The sequence below is a fragment of the Ambystoma mexicanum genome, chromosome 11, assembly GCF_040938575.1.
Source record: "Ambystoma mexicanum isolate Mex_15411 chromosome 11, UKY_AmexF1_1, whole genome shotgun sequence".
Taxonomy (NCBI): Eukaryota; Metazoa; Chordata; class Amphibia; order Caudata; family Ambystomatidae; genus Ambystoma; species Ambystoma mexicanum.
Window position 1 is genome coordinate 822,078,254 of NC_090934.1, and position 19,092 is coordinate 822,097,345.

The following is a 19,092-nucleotide window of genomic DNA, read 5'->3' on the forward strand; positions in this document are numbered from 1 at the left end:
AAAAGAGGGCAGCAGAGTGCACCAAGAGAACTTGGGGGAAGTAGCTTATGTTAACTACTTGCCATGCTCTTTATAGATCCCTCTGTTTGACTGGGTGAATTCTAATTTCTGGGGTAGAGTAAGCAATTTTTGGATCTAGATGCTGTGCGCAACAGGAATGCTATATGCTGCACTGTACTGCTACTGAAAAGTTACCAATTTTACAGGATGTTCAGGTAAGCTTTGTTTCAGAAAACAACTTGCTAGAGGCCCTAGGACAGATTACTGGGACAAAGGAAGAGGGTTTGGGGATTAGCACATCTCCTATGAAAGGTACAGTCACGCCCGAGACAACTCTGAGTGTCACCTCAAATTCTAAGAAATGCAAACTAGGGACCTACGCTTTTTATTGCCAGTGGATCTTTGTGTTTCAGACAAATGTGCACGCCTCCCAGAGCCCCTTGCAATGCACTTAGGGAAATGGGGGAAGGTGCTGTGAAGCCCTCTCGCTGACAATGTCTCTCTTGTCTATAATGTATCTATGAGAGAGAGAGAAATAGGCAATGCGAGAGTGAAAAAGTAAAATGGAAATGTGTCTACTGAGACCAGTATAAGGGGAAATCCTCACAATCCAGGACCGACAGTTGATTGGGAGGGCGCTTACAGGTTTCCGACACCAGACCGGTACCTGAACTCACAAACCCAAACTACAAAGTGATGGGCATTGCCACTAGAATACCGACCCCCTTTCGGGGCCCCAGCATATATCCTTTAGTCACACCTAGAGTTCCCAGGACAGTGCAGCATTCAGCGATTACACGAAAATATTGACAGTGCTAGGAGGCCATTCAAATGGCAGAGGTATGCTTTACAAAGCCCACGTAGCGTGCACAAAACAGCACATCAGTCAGGCCCACTTGAAGAGATGTTAAAGAGGAAATACTTCTGCTACATCCAGTAAAACATAGAGATTGGCCTGCTTTAAAGGTTGACCATGTCCTTCATGGGTGTCTGTCAATATGATACTTCCCTGCTGCAAAGCTTACATTCGAAACGCCAGAACAACTAGGCCCAGAGCACAAAGATGCAGTCAGGTTGAAATAACGAGATACTGAAGAGCAATTTTGTATTTCAGAGTGGGAAAAGCAAGTGTGACCCCGATGTGATTTGAACACACAACCTTCTGATCTGGAGTCAGACGCGCTACCACTGCGCCACGAGGTCCTTGTGGCAGTCCACCTGGTGTGTCTGATGACAGAATAAAGGTAGGAGACGTACATGCACCTTCAGAGCCTCATTGCTTCTTTAAGTAGACTGGCTAGGATAGCTTCCTTCTGTGCATCAGTACACGCTGCAGCCAAACCCTTCCCATGAAGTCTTGATGTTTATGAATTGAATGGCAAGTTTTGAAAAACTAAAGCAAGCGAGAAGAATTGCTTGCAGTTTATTGGATTTTTTGGACGTCAGCAGACGAGACCTGCGAGAGGTAAACAGAAGTTCATAGTTGGTCATGCTGAATTTTTGAGCCAAAATGCATCGTCCCTGGGTGGGCTTGAACCACCAACCTTTCGGTTAACAGCCGAACGCGCTAACCGATTGCGCCACAGAGACTCATGCATTGCTTACACTGGGGCCTGATTGGTGTGCTGTTTGCTTATGCTTCCCAGGCAACCTGAAAATATTTCTAAAATAGCTCTATTTCCCACAGCAAATCAGGGTATCAAGCACTTCCCTACCTCCACTAATCCACTAACACAGGGGATTTAGTAGAGGACAGAGCCCATCAACAGTGCACCAAATGTCCTCTGTGTAGGCATAACTTGCTATGAGGAGAAAGCCACAGTTGCGCACTTGTGTTAAAAGGGGACAGTAGGCTGAACCCAGAGAACACGGGAGAAATGACTCAGGTTTACTGAGTGGAACACTCTGTGTCTTTTTGCCAAAAACAGCAGCGTCTTTTCGGTTAACAGCCGAACGCGCTAACCATTTGCGCCACAGAGACTCACTGGCATGTGTGTTCTGCCTTTGGCCTGATTGCATTGCTATTTTTTTCTGATTGGCAGAAAACCTGAACTTTTTTCTGAAAAAGGCATGCCTCCCTTAGCATTGCAGTGCATTAGACTGCTCCCTTGCTTCCCTGAGTCCCCAAATACACAACCACCTTGGGCACAATAGAAGACACATTCCAGCAGATTTAGCAAGAGTGCACCAAGGTTTCTATATGTAGGTACCTTGCTGAGAAGCAAGACCTGCAGTTGCATTCTTCTGTTAAAAGAGGACAGCAGAGTGCACCAAGAGAACTTGGGGGAAGTAGCTTATGTTAACTACTTGCCATGCTCTTTATAGATCCCTCTGTTTGACTGGGTGAATTCTAATTTCTAGGGTAGAATAAGCAATTTTTGGATCTAGATGCTGTGTGCAACAGGAATGCTATATACTGCACTGTACTGCTACTGAAAAGTTACCAATTTTACAGGATGTTCAGGTAAGCTTTGTTTCAGAAAACAACTTGCTAGAGGCACTAAGACAGATTACTGGGACAAAGGAAGAGGGGTTGGGGATTAGCACATCTCCTATGAAAGGTACAGTCACGCCCGAGACAACTCTGAGTGTCACCTCAAATTCTAAGAAATGCAAACTAGGGACCTACGCTTTTTATTGCTAGGGGATCTTTGTGTTTCAGACAAATGTGCACGCCTCCCAGAGCCCCTTGCAATGCACTTAGGGAAATGGGGGAAGGTGCTGTGAAGCCCTCTCGCTGACAATGTCTCTCTTGTCTATAATGTATCTATGAGAGAGAGAGAAATAGGCAATGCGAGAGTGAAAAAGTAAAATGGAAATGTGTCTACTGAGACCAGTATAAGGGGAAATCCTCACAATCCAGGACCGACAGTTGATTGGGAGGGCGCTTACAGGTTTCCGACACCAGACGGGTACCTGAACTCACAAACCCAAACTGCAAAGTGATGGGCATTGCCACTAGACTGCCGACCCCCTTTCGGGCCCCCAGCATATATCCTTTAGTCACACCTAGAGTTCCCAGGACAGTGCAGCATTCAGCGATTACACGAAAATATTGACAGCGCTAGGAGGCCATGCAAATGGCAGAGGTATGCTTTACAAAGCCCACGTAGCGTGCACAAAACAGCACATCAGTCAGGCCCACTTGAAGAGATGGTAAAGAGGAAATACTTCTGCTGCATCCAGTAAAACATAGAGATTGGCCTGCTTTAAAGGTTGACCATGTCCTTCATGGGTGTCTGTCAATATGATACTTCCCTGCTGCAAAGCTTACATTCGAAACGCCAGAACAACTAGGCCCAGAGCACAAAGATGCAGTCAGGTTGAAATAACGAGATACTGAAGAGCAATTTTGTATTTCAGAGTGGGAAAAGCAAAAATGACCCCGACGTGATTTGAACACGCAACCTTCTGATCTGGAGTCAGATGTGCTACCATTGCGCCACGAGGTCCTTGTGACAGTCCACCTGGTGTGTCTGATGACAGAATAAAGGTAGGAGACGTACATGGACCTGCAGAGCCTCATTGCTTCTTTAAGTAGACTGGCTAGGATAGCTTCCTTCTGTGCATCAGTACACGCTGCAGCCAAACCCTTCCCATGAAGTCTTGATGTTTATGAATTGAATGGCAAGTTTTGAAAAACTAAAGCAAGCGAGAAGAATTGCTTGCAGTTTATTGGATTTTTTGGACGTCAGCAGACGAGACCTGCGAGAGGTAAACAGAAGTCCATAGTTGGTCACGCTGAATTTTTGAGCCAAAATGCACCGTCCCTGGGTGGGCTTGAACCACCAACCTTTCGGTTAACAGCCGAACGCGCTAACCGATTGCGCCACATAGACTCATGCAGTGCTTACACTGGGGCCTGATTGGTGTGCTGTTTGCTTATGCTTCCCAGGCAACCTGAAAATATTTCTAAAATAGCTCTATTTCCCACAGCAAATCAGGGTATCAAGCACTTCCCTACCTCCACTAATCCACTAACACAGGGGATTTAGTAGAGGACAGAGCCCATCAACAGTGCACCAAATGTCCTCTGTGTAGGCATAACTTGCTATGAGGAGAAAGCCACAGTTGCGCACTTGTGTTAAAAGGGGACAGTAGGCTGAACCCAGAGAACACGGGAGAAATGACTCAGGTTTACTGAGTGGAACACTCTGTGTCTTTGTGCCAAAAACAGCAGCGTCTTTTCGGTTAACAGCCGAACGCGCTAACAAATTGCGCCACAGAGACTCACTGGCATGTGTGTTCTGCCTTTGGCCTGATTGCATTGCTATTTTTTTCTGATTGGCAGAAAACCTGAACTTTTTTCTGAAAAAGGCATGCCTCTCTTAGCACTGCAGTGCATTAGACTGCTCCCTTGCTTCCCTGAGTCCCCAAATACACAACCACCTTGGGCACAATAGAAGACACATTCCAGCAGATTTAGCAAGAGTGCACCAAGGTTTCTATATGTAGGTACCTTGCTGAGAAGCAAGACCTGCAGTTGCATTCTTCTGTTAAAAGAGGGCAGCAGAGTGCACCAAGAGAACTTGGGGGAAGTAGCTTATGTTAACTACTTGCCATGCTCTTTATAGATCCCTCTGTTTGACTGGGTGAATTCTAATTTCTGGGGTAGAGTAAGCAATTTTTGGATCTAGATGCTGTGCGCAACAGGAATGCTATATACTGCACTGTACTGCTACTGAAAAGTTACTAATTATACAGGATGTTCAGGTAAGCTTTGTTTCAGAAAACAACTTGCTAGAGGCCCTAGGACAGATTACTGGGACAAAGGAAGAGGGTTTGGGGATTAGCACATCTCCTATGAAAGGTACAGTCACGCCCGAGACAACTCTGAGTGTCACCTCAAATTCTAAGAAATGCGAACTGGGGTCCTACGCCTTTTATTGCCAGTGGATCTTTGTGTTTCAGACAAATGTGCACGCCTCCCAGAGCCCCTTGCAATGCACTTAGGGAAATGGGGGAAGGTGCTGTGAAGCCCTCTCGCTGACAATGTCTCTCTTGTCTATAATGTATCTATGAGAGAGAGAGAAATAGGCAATGCGAGAGTGAAAAAGTAAAATGGAAATGTGTCTACTGAGACCAGTATAAGGGGAAATCCTCACAATCCAGGACCGACAGTTGATTGGGAGGGCGCTTACAGGTTTCCGACACCAGACCGGTACCTGAACTCACAAACCCAAACTGCAAAGTGATGCCCATTGCCACTAGACTGCCGACCCCCTTTCGGGGCCCCAGCATATATCCTTTAGTCACACCTAGAGTTCGAAGGACAGTGCAGCATTCAGCGATTACACGAAAATATTGACAGCGCTAGGAGGCCATGCAAATGGCAGAGGTATGCTTTACAAAGCCCACGTAGCGTGCACAAAACAGCACATCAGTCAGGCCCACTTGAAGAGATGGTAAAGAGGAAATACTTCTGCTGCATCCAGTAAAACATAGAGATTGGCCTGCTTTAAAGGTTGACCATGTCCTTCATGGGTGTCTGTCAATATGATACTTCCCTGCTGCAAAGTTTACATTCGAAACGCCAGAACAACTAGGCCCAGAGCACAAAGATGCAGTCAGGTTGAAATAACAAGATACTGAAGAGCAATTTTATATTTCAGAGTGGGAAAAGCAAATATGACCCCGACGTGATTTGAACACGCAACCGTCTGATCTGGAGTCAGACGCGCTACCATTGCGCCACGAGGTCCTTGTGGCAATCCACCTGGTGTGTCTGATGACAGAATAAAGGTAGGAGACGTACATGGACCTGCAGAGCCTCATTGCTTCTTTAAGTAGACTGGCTAGGATAGCTTCCTTCTGTGCATCAGTACACGCTGCAGCCAAACCCTTCCCATGAAGTCTTGATGTTTATGAATTGAATGGCAAGTTTTGAAAAACTAAAGCAAGCGAGAAGAATTGCTTGCAGTTTATTGGATTTTTTGGACGTCAGCAGACGAGACCTGCGAGAGGTAAACAGAAGTTCATAGTTGGTCATGCTGAATTTTTGAGCCAAAATGCATCGTCTCTGGGTGGGCTTGAACCACCAACCTTTTGGTTAACAGCCAAACGCGCTAACCGATTGCGCCACAGAGACTCATGCAGTGCTTACACTGGGGCCTGATTGGTGTGCTGTTTGCTTATGCTTCCCAGGCAACCTGAAAATATTTCTAAAATAGCTCTATTTCCCACAGCAAATCAGGGTATCAAGCACTTCCCTACCTCCACTAATCCACTAACACAGGGGATTTGGTAGAGGACAGAGCCCATCAACAGTGCACCAAATGTCCTCTGTGTAGGCATAATTTGCTATGAGGAGAAAGCCACAGTTGCGCACTTGTGTTAAAAGGGGACAGTAGGCTGAACCCAGAGAACACGGGAGAAATGACTCAGGTTTACTGAGTGGAACACTCTGTGTCTTTGTGCCAAAAACAGCAGCGTCTTTTCGGTTAACAGCCGAACGCGCTAACCAATTGCGCCACAGAGACTCACTGGCATGTGTGTTCTGCCTTTGGCCTGATTGCATTGCTATTTTTTTCTGATTGGCAGAAAACCTGAACTTTTTTCTGAAAAAGGCATGCCTCTCTTAGCACTGCAGTGCATTAGACTGCTCCCTTGCTTCCCTGAGTCCCCAAATACACAACCACCTTGGGCACAATAGAAGACACATTCCAGCAGATTTAGCAAGAGTGCACCAAGGTTTCTATATGTAGGTACCTTGCTGAGAAGCAAGACCTGCAGTTGCATTCTTCTGTTAAAAGAGGGCAGCAGAGTGCACCAAGAGAACTTGGGGGAAGTAGTTTATGTTAACTACTTGCCATGCTCTTTATAGATCCCTCTGTTTGACTGGGTGAATTCTAATTTCTGGGGTAGAATAAGCAATTTTTGGATCTAGATGCTGTGCGCAACAGGAATGCTATATACTGCACTGTACTGCTACTGAAAAGTTACCAATTTTACAGGATGTTCAGGTAAGCTTTGTTTCAGAAAACAACTAGCTAGAGGCACTAAGACAGATTACTGGGACAAAGGAAGAGAGTTTGGGGATTAGCACATCTCCTATGAAAGGTACAGTCACGCCTGAGACAACTCTGAGTGTCACCTCAAATTCTAAGAAATGCAAACTAGGGACCTACGCTTTTTATTGCCAGTCGATCTTTGTGTTTCAGACAAATGTGCACGCCTCCCAGAGCCCCTTGCAATGCACTTAGGGAAAGGGGGGAAGGTGCTGTGAAGCCCTCTCGCTGACAATGTCTCTCTTGTCTATAATGTAACTATGAGAGAGAGAGAAATAGGCAATGCGAGAGTGAAAAAGTAAAATGGAAATGTGTCTACTGAGACCAGTATAAGGGGAAATCCTCACAATCCAGGACCGACAGTTGATTGGGAGGGCGCTTACAGGTTTCCGACACCAGACCGGTACCTGAACTCACAAACCCAAACTGCAAAGTGATGGGCATTGCCACTAGACTGCCGACCCCCTTTCGGGGCCCCAACATATATCCTTTAGTCACACCTAGAGTTCCCAGGACAGTGCAGCATTCAGCGATTACACGAAAATATTGACAGCGCTAGGAGGCCATGCAAATGGCAGAGGTATGCTTTACAAAGCCCACGTAGCGTGCACAAAACAGCACATCAGTCAGGCCCACTTGAAGAGATGGTAAAGAGGAAATACTTCTGCTGCATCCAGTAAAACATAGAGATTGGCCTGCTTTAAAGGTTGACCATGTACTTCATGGGTGTCTGTCAATATGATACTTCCCTGCTGCAAAGCTTACATTCGAAACGCCAGAACAACTAGGCCCAGAGCACAAAGATGCAGTCAGGTTGAAATAACGAGATACTGAAGAGCAATTTTGTATTTCAGAGTGGGAAAAGCAAATATGACCCCGACGTGATTTGAACACGCAACCTTCTGATCTGGAGTCAGACGCGCTACCATTGCGCCACGAGGTCCTTGTGGCAATCCACCTGGTGTGTCTGATGACAGAATAAAGGTAGGAGACGTACATGGACCTGCAGAGCCTCATTGCTTCTTTAAGTAGACTGGCTAGGATAGCTTCCTTCTGTGCATCAGTACACGCTGCAGACAAACCCTTCCCATGAAGTCTTGATGTTTATGAATTGAATGGCAAGTTTTGAAAAACTAAAGCAAGCGAGAAGAATTGCTTGCAGTTTATTGGATTTTTTGGACGTCAGCAGACGAGACCTGCGAGAGGTAAACAGAAGTTCATAGTTGGTCATGCTGAATTTTTGAGCCAAAATGCATCGTCCCTGGGTGGGCTTGAACCACCAACCTTTCGGTAAACAGCCGAACGCGCTAACCGATTGCGCCACAGAGACTCATGCAGTGCTTACACTGGGGCCTGATTGGTGTGCTGTTTGCTTATGCTCCCCAGGCAACCTGAAAATATTTCTAAAATAGCTCTATTTCCCACAGCAAATCAGGGTATCAAGCACTTCACTACCACCCCTAATCCACAAACACAGGGGATTTAGTAGAGGACAGAGCCCATCAACAGTGCACCAAATGTCCTCTGTATAGGCATAACTTGCTATGAGGAGAAAGCCACAGTTGCGCACTTGTGTTAAAAGGGGACAGTAGGATGAACCCAGAGAACACGGGAGAAATGACTCAGGTTTACTCAGTGGAACACTCTGTGTCTTTGTGCCAAAAACAGCAGCGTCTTTTCGGTTAACAGCCGAACGCGCTAACGAATTGCGCCACAGAGACTCACTGGCATGTGTGTTCTGCCTTTGGCCTGATTGCATTGCTATTTTTTTCTGATTGGCAGAAAACCTGAACTTTTTTCTGAAAAAGGCATGCCTCTCTTAGCACTGCAGTGCATTAGACTGCTCCCTTGCTTCCCTGAGTCCCCAAATACACAACCACCTTGGGCACAATAGAAGACACATTCCAGCAGATTTAGCAAGAGTGCACCAAGGTTTCTATATGTAGGTACCTTGCTGAGAAGCAAGACCTGCAGTTGCATTCTTCTGTTAAAAGAGGGCAGCAGAGTGCACCAAGAGAACTTGGGGGAAGTAGCTTATGTTAACTACTTGCCATGCTCTTTATAGATCCCTCTGTTTGACTGGGTGAATTGTAATTTCTGGGGTAGAGTAAGCAATTTTTGGATCTAGATGCTGTGCGCAACAGGAATGCTATATACTGCACTGTACTGCTACTGAAAAGTTACCAATTTTACAGGATGTTCAGGTAAGCTTTGTTTCAGAAAACAACTTGCTAGAGGTCCTAGGACAGATTACTGGGACAAAGGAAGAGGGTTTGGGGATTAGCACATCTCCTATGAAAGGTACAGTCACGCCCGAGACAACTCTGAGTGCCTCCTCAAATTCTAAGAAATGCGAACTGGGGTCCTACGCTTTTTATTGCCAGTGGATCTTTGTGTTTCAGACAAATGTGCACGCCTCCCAGAGCCCCATGCAATGCACTTAGGGAAATGGGGGAAGGTGCTGTGAAGCCCTCTCGCTGACAATGTCTCTCTTGTCTATAATGTATCTATGAGAGAGAGAGAAATAGGCAATGCGAGAGTGAAAAAGTAAAATGGAAATGTGTCTACTGAGACCAGTATAAGGGGAAATCCTCACAATCCAGGACCGACAGTTGATTGGGAGGGCGCTTACAGGTTTCTGACACCAGACCGGTACCTGAACTCACAAACCCAAACTACAAAGTGATGGGCATTGCCACTAGACTGCCGACCCCCTTTCGGGGCCCCAGCATATATCCTTTAGTCACACCTAGAGTTCCCAGGACAGTGCAGCATTCAGCGATTACACGAAAATATTGACAGCGCTAGGAGGCCATGCAAATGGCAGAGGTATGCTTTACAAAGCCCACGTAGCGTGCACAAAACAGCACATCAGTCAGGCCCACTTGAAGAGATGGTAAAGAGGAAATACTTCTGCTGCATCCAGTAAAACATAGAGATTGGCCTGCTTTAAAGGTTGACCATGTCCTTTATGGGTGTCTGTCAATATGATACTTCCCTGCTGCAAAGCTTACATTCGAAACGCCAGAACAACTAGGCCCAGAGCACAAAGATGCAGTCAGGTTGAAATAACGAGATACTGAAGAGCAATTTTGTATTTCAGAGTGGGAAAAGCAAATATGACCCCGACGTGATTTGAACACGCAACCTTCTGATCTGGAGTCAGACGCGCTACCATTGCGCCACGAGGTCCTTGTGGCAATCCACCGGTGTGTCTGATGACAGAATAAAGGTAGGAGACGTACATGGACCTGCAGAGCCTCATTGCTTCTTTAAGTAGACTGGCTAGGATAGCTTCCTTCTGTGCATCAGTACACGCTGCAGCCAAACCCTTCCCATGAAGTCTTGATGTTTATGAATTGAATGGCAAGTTTTGAAAAACTAAAGCAAGCGAGAAGAATTGCTTGCAGTTTATTGGATTTTTTGGACGTCAGCAGACTAGACCTGCGAGAGGTAAACAGAAGTTCATAGTTGGTCATGCTGAATTTTTGAGCCAAAATGCATCGTCCCTGGGTGGGCTTGAACCACCAATCTTTCGGTTAACAGCCGAACGCGCTAACCGATTGCGCCACAGAGACTCATGCAGTGCTTACACTGGGGCCTGATTGGTGTGCTGTTTGCTTATGCTTCCCAGGCAACCTGAAAATATTTCTAAAATAGCTCTATTTCCCACATTAAATCAGGGTATCAAGCACTTCCCTACCTCCACTAATCCACTAACACAGGGGATTTAGTAGAGGACAGAGCCCATCAACAGTGCACCAAATGTCCTCTGTGTAGGCATAACTTGCTATGAGGAGAAAGCCACAGTTGCGCACTTGTGTTAAAAGGGGACAGTAGGCTGAACCCAGAGAACACGGGAGAAATGACTCAGGTTTACTGAGTGGAACACTCTGTGTCTTTGTGCCAAAAACAGCAGCGTCTTTTCGGTTAACAGCCGAACGCGCTAACCAATTGCGCCACAGAGACTCACTGGCATGTGTGTTCTGCCTTTGGCCTGATTGCATTGCTATTTTTTTCTGATTGGCAGAAAACCTGAACTTTTTCTGAAAAAGGCATGCCTCTCTTAGCACTGCAGTGCATTAGACTGCTCCCTTGCTTCCATGAGTCCCCAAATACACAACCACCTTGGGCACAATAGAAGACACATTCCAGCAGATTTAGCAAGAGTGCACCAAGGTTTCTATATGTAGGTACCTTGCTGAGAAGCAAGACCTGCAGTTGCATTCTTCTGTTAAAAGAGGGCAGCAGAGTGCACCAAGAGAACTTGGGGGAAGTAGCTTATGTTAACTACTTGCCATGCTCTTTATAGATCCCTCTGTTTGACTGGGTGAATTCTAATTTCTGGGGTAGAGTAAGCAATTTTTGGATCTAGATGCTGTGCGCAACAGGAATGCTATATACTGCACTGTACTGCTACTGAAAAGTTACCAATTTTACAGGATGTTCAGGTAAGCTTTGTTTCAGAAAACAACTTGCTAGAGGTCCTAGGACAGATTACTGGGACAAAGGAAGAGGGTTTGGGGATTAGCACATCTCCTAGGAAAGGTACAGTCACGCCCGAGACAACTCTGAGTGCCTCCTCAAATTCTAAGAAATGCGAACTGGGGTCCTACGCTTTTTATTGCCAGTGGATCTTTGTGTTTCAGACAAATGTGCACGCCTCCCAGAGTCCCTTGCAACGCACTTAGGGAAATGGGGGAAGGTGCTGTGCAACCCTCTCGCTGACAATGTCTCTCTTGTCTATAATGTATCTATGAGAGAGAGAGAAATAGGCAATGCGAGAGTGAAAAAGTAAAATGGAAATGTGTCTACTGAGACCAGTATAAGGGGAAATCCTCACAATCCAGGACCGACAGTTGATTGGGAGGGCGCTTACAGGTTTCCGACACCAGACCGGTACCTGAACTCACAAACCCAAACTGCAAAGTGATGGGCATTGCCACTAGACTGCCGACCCCCTTTCGGGGCCCCAGCATATATCCTTTAGTCACACCTAGAGTTCCCAGGACAGTGCAGCATTCAGCGATTACACGAAAATATTGACAGCGCTAGGAGGCCATGCAAATGGCAGAGGTATGCTTTACAAAGCCCACGTAGCGTGCACAAAACAGCACATCAGTCAGGCCCACTTGAAGAGATGGTAAAGAGGAAATACTTCTGCTGCATCCAGTAAAACATAGAGATTGGCCTGCTTTAAAGGTTGACCATGTCCTTTATGGGTGTCTGTCAATATGATACTTCCCTGCTGCAAAGCTTACATTCGAAACGCCAGAACAACTAGGGCCAGAGCACAAAGATGCAGTCAGGTTGAAATAACGAGATACTGAAGAGCAATTTTGTATTTCAGAGTGGGAAAAGCAAATATGACCCCGACGTGATTTGAACACGCAACTTTCTGATCTGGAGTCAGACGCGCTACCATTGCGCCACGAGGTCCTTGTGGCAGTCCACCTGGTGTGTCTGATGACAGAATAAAGGTAGGAGACGTACATGCACCTGCAGAGCCTCATTGCTTCTTTAAGTAGACTGGCTAGGATAGCTTCCATCTGTGCATCAGTACACGCTGCAGCCAAACCCTTCCCATGAAGTCTTGATGTTTATGAATTGAATGGCAAGTTTTGAAAAACTAAAGCAAGCGAGAAGAATTGCTTGCAGTTTATTGGATTTTTTGGACGTCAGCAGACGAGACCTGCGAGAGGTAAACAGAAGTTCATAGTTGGTCATGCTGAATTTTTGAGCCAAAATGCATCGTCCCTGGGTGGGCTTGAACCACCAACCTTTCGGTTAACAGCCGAACGCGCTAACCGATTGCGCCACAGAGACTCATGCAGTGCTTACACTGGGGCCTGATTGGTGTGCTGTTTGCTTATGCTCCCCAGGCAACCTGAAAATATTTCTAAAATAGCTCTATTTCCCACAGCAAATCAGGGTATCAAGCACTTCCCTACCTCCCGTAATCCACAAACACAGGGGATTTAGTAGAGGACAGAGCCCATCAACAGTGCACCAAATGCCCTCTGTGTAGGCATAACTTGCTATGAGGAGAAAGCCACAGTTGCGCACTTGTGTTAAAAGGGGACAGTAGGCTGAACCCAGAGAACACGGGAGAAATGACTCAGGTTTACTGAGTGGAACACTCTGTGTCTTTGTGCCCAAAACAGCAGCGTCTTTTCGGTTAACAGCCGAACGCGCTAACCAATTGCGCCACAGAGACTCACTGGCATGTGTGTTCTGCCTTTGGCCTGATTGCATTGCTATTTTTTTCTGATTGGCAGAAAACCTGAACTTTTTTCTGAAAAAGGCATGCCTCTCTTAGCACTGCAGTGCATTAGACTGCTCCCTTGCTTCCCTGAGTCCCCAAATACACAACCACCTTGGGCACAATAGAAGACACATTCCAGCAGATTTAGCAAGAGTGCACCAAGGTTTCTATATGTAGGTACCTTGCTGAGAAGCAAGACCTGCAGTTGCATTCTTCTGTTAAAAGAGGGCAGCAGAGTGCACCAAGAGAACTTGGGGGAAGTAGCTTATGTTAACTACTTGCCATGCTCTTTATAGATCCCTCTGTTTGACTGGGTGAATTCTAATTTCTGGGGTAGAGTAAGCAATTTTTGGATCTAGATGCTGTGCGCAACAGGAATGCTATATACTGCACTGTACTGCTACTGAAAAGTTACCAATTTTACAGGATGTTCAGGTAAGCTTTGTTTCAGAAAACAACTTGCTAGAGGCACTAAGACAGATTACTGGGACAAAGGAAGAGGGTTTGGGGATTAGCACATCTCCTATGAAAGGTACAGTCACGCCCGAGACAACTCTGAGTGTCACCTCAAATTCTAAGAAATGCAAACTAGGGACCTACGCTTATAATTGCCAGTGGATCTTTGTGTTTCAGACAAATGTGCACGCCTCCCAGAGCCCCTTGCAATGCACTTAGGGAAAGGGGGGAAGGTGCTGTGAAGCCCTCTCGCTGACAATGTCTCTCTTGTCTATAATGTATCTATGAGAGAGAGAGAAATAGGCAATGCGAGAGTGAAAAAGTAAAATGGAAATGTGTCTACTGAGACCAGTATAAGGGGAAATCCTCACAGTCCAGGACCGACAGTTGATTGGGAGGGCGCTTACAGGTTTCCGACACCAGACCGGTACCTGAACTCACAAACCCAAACTGCAAAGTGATGCCCATTGCCACTAGACTGCCGACCCCCTTTCGGGGCCCCAGCATATATCCTTCAGTCACACCTAGAGTTCCCAGGACAGTGCAGCATTCAGCGATTACACGAAAATATTGACAGCGCTAGGAGGCCATGCAAATGGCAGAGGTATGCTTTACAAAGCCCACGTAGCGTGCACAAAACAGCACATCAGTCAGGCCCACTTGAAGAGATGGTAAAGAGGAAATACTTCTGCTGCATCCAGTAAAACATAGAGATTGGCCTGCTTTAAAGGTTGACCATGTCCTTCATGGGTGTCTGTCAATATGATACTTCCCTGCTGCAAAGCTTACATTCGAAACGCCAGAACAACTAGGCCCAGAGCACAAAGATGCAGTCAGGTTGAAATAACGAGATACTGAAGAGCAATTTTGTATTTCAGAGTGGGAAAAGCAAATATGACCCCGACGTGATTTGAACACGCAACCTTCTGATCTGGAGTCAGACGCGCTACCATTGCGCCACGAGGTCCTTGTGGCAGTCCACCTGGTGTGTCTGATGACAGAATAAAGGTAGGAGACGTACATGGACCTGCAGAGCCTCATTGCTTCTTTAAGTAGACTGGCTAGGATAGCTTCCTTCTGTGCATCAGTACACGCTGCAGCCAAACCCTTCCCATGAAGTCTTGATGTTTATGAATTGAATGGCAAGTTTTGAAAAACTAAAGCAAGCGAGAAGAATTGCTTGCAGTTTATTGGATTTTTTGGACGTCAGAAGACGAGACCTGCGAGAGGTAAACAGAAGTTCATAGTTGGTCATGCTGAATTTTTGAGCCAAAATGCATCGTCCCTGGGTGGGCTTGAACCACCAACCTTTCGGTTAACAGCCGAACGCGCTAACCGATTGCGCCACAGAGACTCATGCAGTGCTTACACTGGGGCCTGATTGGTGTGCTGTTTGCTTATGCTTCCCAGGCAACCTGAAAATATTTCTAAAATAGCTCTATTTCCCACAGCAAATCAGGGTATCAAGCACTTCCCTACCTCCCCTAATCCACAAACACAGGGGATTTAGTAGAGGACAGAGCCCATCAACAGTGCACCAAATGTCCTCTCTGTAGGCATAACTTGCTATGAGGAGAAAGCCACAGTTGCGCACTTGTGTTAAAAGGGGACAGTAGGCTGAACCCAGAGAACACGGGAGAAATGACTCAGGTTTACTGAGTGGAACACTCTGTGTCTTTGTGCCAAAAACAGCAGCGTCTTTTCGGTTAACAGCCGAACGCGCTAACCAATTGTGCCACAGAGACTCACTGGCATGTGTGTTCTGCCTTTGGCCTGATTGCATTGCTATTTTTTTCTGATTGGCAGAAAACCTGAACTTTTTTCTGAAAAAGGCATGCCTCTCTTAGCACTGCAGTGCATTAGACTGCTCCCTTGCTTCCCTGAGTCCCCAAATACACAACCACCTTGGGCACAATAGAAGACACATTCCAGCAGATTTAGCAAGAGTGCACCAAGGTTTCTATATGTAGGTACCTTGCTGAGAAGCAAGACCTGCAGTTGCATTCTTCTGTTAAAAGAGGGCAGCAGAGTGCACCAAGAGAACTTGGGGGAAGTAGCTTATGTTAACTACTTGCCATGCTCTTTATAGATCCCTCTGTTTGACTGGGTGAATTCTAATTTCTGGGGTAGAGTAAGCAATTTTTGGATCTAGATGCTGTGCGCAACAGGAATGCTATATACTGCACTGTACTGCTACTGAAAAGTTACCAATTTTACAGGATGTTCAGGTAAGCTTTGTTTCAGAAAACAACTTGCTAGAGGCACTAAGACAGATTACTGGGACAAAGGAAGAGGGTTTGGGGATTAGCACATCTCCTATGAAAGGTACAGTCACGCCCGAGACAACTCTGAGTGCCTCCTCAAATTCTAAGAAATGCGAACTGGGGTCCTACGCTTTTTATTGCCAGTGGATCTTTGTGTTTCAGACAAATGTGCACGCCTCCCAGAGCCCCATGCAATGCACTTAGGGAAATGGGGGAAGGTGCTCTGCAACCCTCTCGCTGACAATGTCTCTCTTGTCTATAATGTATCTATGAGAGAGAGAGAAATAGGCAATGCGAGAGTGAAAAAGTAAAATGGAAATGTGTCTACTGAGACCAGTATAAGGGGAAATCCTCACAATCCAGGACCGACAGTTGATTGGGAGGGCGCTTACAGGTTTCCGACACCAGACCGGTACCTGAACTCACAAACCCAAACTGCAAAGTGATGGGCATTGCCACTAGACTGCCGACCCCCTTTCGGGGCCCCAACATATATCCTTTAGTCACACCTAGAGTTCCCAGGACACTGCAGCATTCAGCGATTACACGAAAATATTGACAGCGCTAGGAGGCCATGCAAATGGCAGAGGTATGCTTTACAAAGCCCACGTAGCGTGCACAAAACAGCACATCAGTCAGGCCCACTTGAAGAGATGGTAAAGAGGAAATACTTCTGCTGCATCCAGTAAAACATAGAGATTGGCCTGCTTTAAAGGTTGACCATGTCCTTCATGGGTGTCTGTCAATATGATACTTCCCTGCTGCAAAGCTTACATTCGAAACGCCAGAACAACTAGGCCCAGAGCACAAAGATGCAGTCAGGTTGAAATAACGAGATACTGAAGAGCAATTTTGTATTTCAGAGTGGGAAAAGCAAGTATGACCCCGATGTGATTTGAACACACAACCTTCTGATCTGGAGTCAAATGCGCTACCATTGCGCCACGAGGTCCTTGCGGCAGTCCACCTGGTGTGTCTGATGACAGAATAAAGGTAGGAGACGTACATGCACCTGCAGAGCCTCATTGCTTCTTTAAGTAGACTGGCTAGGATAGCTTCCTTCTGTGCATCAGTACACGCTGCAGCCAAACCCTTCCCATGAAGTCTTGATGTTTATGAATTGAATGGCAAGTTTTGAAAAACTAAAGCAAGCGAGAAGAATTGCTTACAGTTTATTGGATTTTTTGGACGTCAGCAGACGAGACCTGCGAGAGGTAGACAGAAGTTCATAGTTGGTCATGCTGAATTTTTGAGCCAAAATGCAACGTCCCTGGGTGGGCTTGAACTACCAACCTTTCGGTTAACAGCCGAACGCGCTAACCGATTGCGCCACAGAGAATCATGCAGTGCTTACACTGGGGCCTGATTGGTGTGCTGTTTGCTTATGCTTCCCAGGCAACCTGAAAATATTTCTAAAATAGCTCTATTTCCCACAGCAAATCAGGGTATCAAGCACTTCCCTACCTCCACTAATCCACTAACACAGGGGATTTAGTAGAGGACAGAGCCCATCAACAGTGCACCAAATGTCCTCTGTGTAGGCATAACTTGCTATGAGGAGAAAGCCACAGTTGCGCACTTGTGTTAAAAGGGGACAGTAGGCTGAACCCAGAGAACACGGGAGAAATGACTCAGGTTTACTGAGTGGAACACTCTGTGTCTTTGTGCCAAAAACAGCAGCGTCTTTTCGGTTAACAGCCGAACGCGCTAACCAATTGTGCCACAGAGACTCACTGGCATGTGTGTTCTGCCTTTGGCCTGATTGCATTGCTATTTTTTTCTGATTGGCAGAAAACCTGAACTTTTTTCTGAAAAAGTCATGCCTCTCTTAGCACTGCAGTGCATTAGACTGCTCCCTTGCTTCCCTGAGTCCCCAAATACACAACCACCTTGGGCACAATAGAAGACACATTCCAGCAGATTTAGCAAGAGTGCACCAAGGTTTCTATATGTAGGTACCTTGCTGAGAAGCAAGACCTGCAGTTGCATTCTTCTGTTAAAAGAGGGCAGCAGAGTGCACCAAGAGAACTTGGGGGAAGTAGCTTATGTTAACTACTTGCCATGCTCTTTATAGATCCCTCTGTTTGACTGGGTGAATTCTAATTTCTGGGGTAGAGTAAGCAATTTTTGGATCTAGATGCTGTGCGCAACAGGAATGCTATATACTGCACTGTACTGCTACTGAAAAGTTACCAATTTTAGAGGATGTTCAGGTAAGCTTTGTTTCAGAAAACAACTTGCTAGAGGCACTTAGACAGATTACTGGGACAAAGGAAGAGTGTTTGGGGATTAGCACATCTCCTATGAAAGGTACAGTCACGCCCGAGACAACTCTGAGTGTCACCTCAAATTCTAAGAAATGCAAACTAGGGACCTACGCTTTTTATTGCTAGGGGATCTTTGTGTTTCAGACAAATGTGCACGCCTCCCAGAGCCCCTTGCAATGCACTTAGGGAAATGGGGGAAGGTGCTGTGAAGCCCTCTCGCTGACAATGTCTCTCTTGTCTATAATGTATCTATGAGAGAGAGAGAAATAGGCAATGCGAGAGTGAAAAAGTAAAATGGAAATGTGTCTACTGAGACCAGTATAAGGGGAAATCCTCACAATCCAGGACCGACAGTTGATTGGGAGGGCGCTTACAGGTTTCCGACACCAGACCGGTACCTGAACTCACAAACCCAAACTGCAAAGTGATGGGCATTGCCACTAGACTGCCGACCCCCTTTCGGGGCCCCAGCATATATCCTTTAGTCACACCTAGAGTTCCCAGGACAGTGCAGCATTCAGCGATTACACGAAAATATTGACAGTGCTAGGAGGCCATGCAAATGGCAGAGGTATGCTTTACAAAGCCCACATAGCGTGCACAAAACAGCACATCAGTCAGGCCCACTTGAAGAGATGGTAAAGAGGAAATACTTCTGCTGCATTCAGTAAAACATAGAGATTGGCCTGCTTTAAAGGTTGACCATGTCCTTCATGGGTGTCTGTCAATATGATACTTCCCTGCTGCAAAGCTTACATTCGAAACGCCAGAACAACTAGGCCCAGAGCACAAAGATGCAGTCAGGTTGAAATAACGAGATACTGAAGAGCAAT

The 19,092-nt window shown here is 46.2% G+C and overlaps 15 non-coding genes across 15 annotated transcripts; all 15 read right to left on the minus strand.

Moving 5' to 3' along the window:
* Positions 1-1,131: 1,131 nt before the first annotated feature.
* TRNAW-CCA (transfer RNA tryptophan (anticodon CCA)) lies at positions 1,132-1,203 on the minus strand. The gene has a single exon. It is a non-coding gene; the product is annotated as a tRNA-Trp (tRNA).
* Positions 1,204-1,516: 313 nt separating this feature from the next.
* TRNAN-GUU (transfer RNA asparagine (anticodon GUU)) lies at positions 1,517-1,590 on the minus strand. Its single transcript has one exon. It is a non-coding gene; the product is annotated as a tRNA-Asn (tRNA).
* A 1,790-nt stretch (positions 1,591-3,380) lies between these two features.
* Positions 3,381-3,452, minus strand: TRNAW-CCA (transfer RNA tryptophan (anticodon CCA)). The gene has a single exon. It is a non-coding gene; the product is annotated as a tRNA-Trp (tRNA).
* A 313-nt stretch (positions 3,453-3,765) lies between these two features.
* TRNAN-GUU (transfer RNA asparagine (anticodon GUU)) lies at positions 3,766-3,839 on the minus strand. The gene has a single exon. It is a non-coding gene; the product is annotated as a tRNA-Asn (tRNA).
* A 1,790-nt stretch (positions 3,840-5,629) lies between these two features.
* TRNAW-CCA (transfer RNA tryptophan (anticodon CCA)) lies at positions 5,630-5,701 on the minus strand. The gene has a single exon. It is a non-coding gene; the product is annotated as a tRNA-Trp (tRNA).
* Positions 5,702-6,014: 313 nt separating this feature from the next.
* On the minus strand, positions 6,015-6,088 carry TRNAN-GUU (transfer RNA asparagine (anticodon GUU)). The gene has a single exon. It is a non-coding gene; the product is annotated as a tRNA-Asn (tRNA).
* Positions 6,089-7,878: 1,790 nt separating this feature from the next.
* Positions 7,879-7,950, minus strand: TRNAW-CCA (transfer RNA tryptophan (anticodon CCA)). The gene has a single exon. It is a non-coding gene; the product is annotated as a tRNA-Trp (tRNA).
* A 313-nt stretch (positions 7,951-8,263) lies between these two features.
* Positions 8,264-8,337, minus strand: TRNAN-GUU (transfer RNA asparagine (anticodon GUU)). The gene has a single exon. It is a non-coding gene; the product is annotated as a tRNA-Asn (tRNA).
* Positions 8,338-10,127: 1,790 nt separating this feature from the next.
* TRNAW-CCA (transfer RNA tryptophan (anticodon CCA)) lies at positions 10,128-10,199 on the minus strand. The gene has a single exon. It is a non-coding gene; the product is annotated as a tRNA-Trp (tRNA).
* Positions 10,200-10,511: 312 nt separating this feature from the next.
* TRNAN-GUU (transfer RNA asparagine (anticodon GUU)) lies at positions 10,512-10,585 on the minus strand. The gene has a single exon. It is a non-coding gene; the product is annotated as a tRNA-Asn (tRNA).
* A 1,789-nt stretch (positions 10,586-12,374) lies between these two features.
* Positions 12,375-12,446, minus strand: TRNAW-CCA (transfer RNA tryptophan (anticodon CCA)). The gene has a single exon. It is a non-coding gene; the product is annotated as a tRNA-Trp (tRNA).
* A 313-nt stretch (positions 12,447-12,759) lies between these two features.
* On the minus strand, positions 12,760-12,833 carry TRNAN-GUU (transfer RNA asparagine (anticodon GUU)). Its single transcript has one exon. It is a non-coding gene; the product is annotated as a tRNA-Asn (tRNA).
* Positions 12,834-14,623: 1,790 nt separating this feature from the next.
* TRNAW-CCA (transfer RNA tryptophan (anticodon CCA)) lies at positions 14,624-14,695 on the minus strand. Its single transcript has one exon. It is a non-coding gene; the product is annotated as a tRNA-Trp (tRNA).
* Positions 14,696-15,008: 313 nt separating this feature from the next.
* Positions 15,009-15,082, minus strand: TRNAN-GUU (transfer RNA asparagine (anticodon GUU)). Its single transcript has one exon. It is a non-coding gene; the product is annotated as a tRNA-Asn (tRNA).
* A 1,790-nt stretch (positions 15,083-16,872) lies between these two features.
* On the minus strand, positions 16,873-16,944 carry TRNAW-CCA (transfer RNA tryptophan (anticodon CCA)). The gene has a single exon. It is a non-coding gene; the product is annotated as a tRNA-Trp (tRNA).
* Between the last annotated feature and the right edge of the window lie 2,148 nt (positions 16,945-19,092).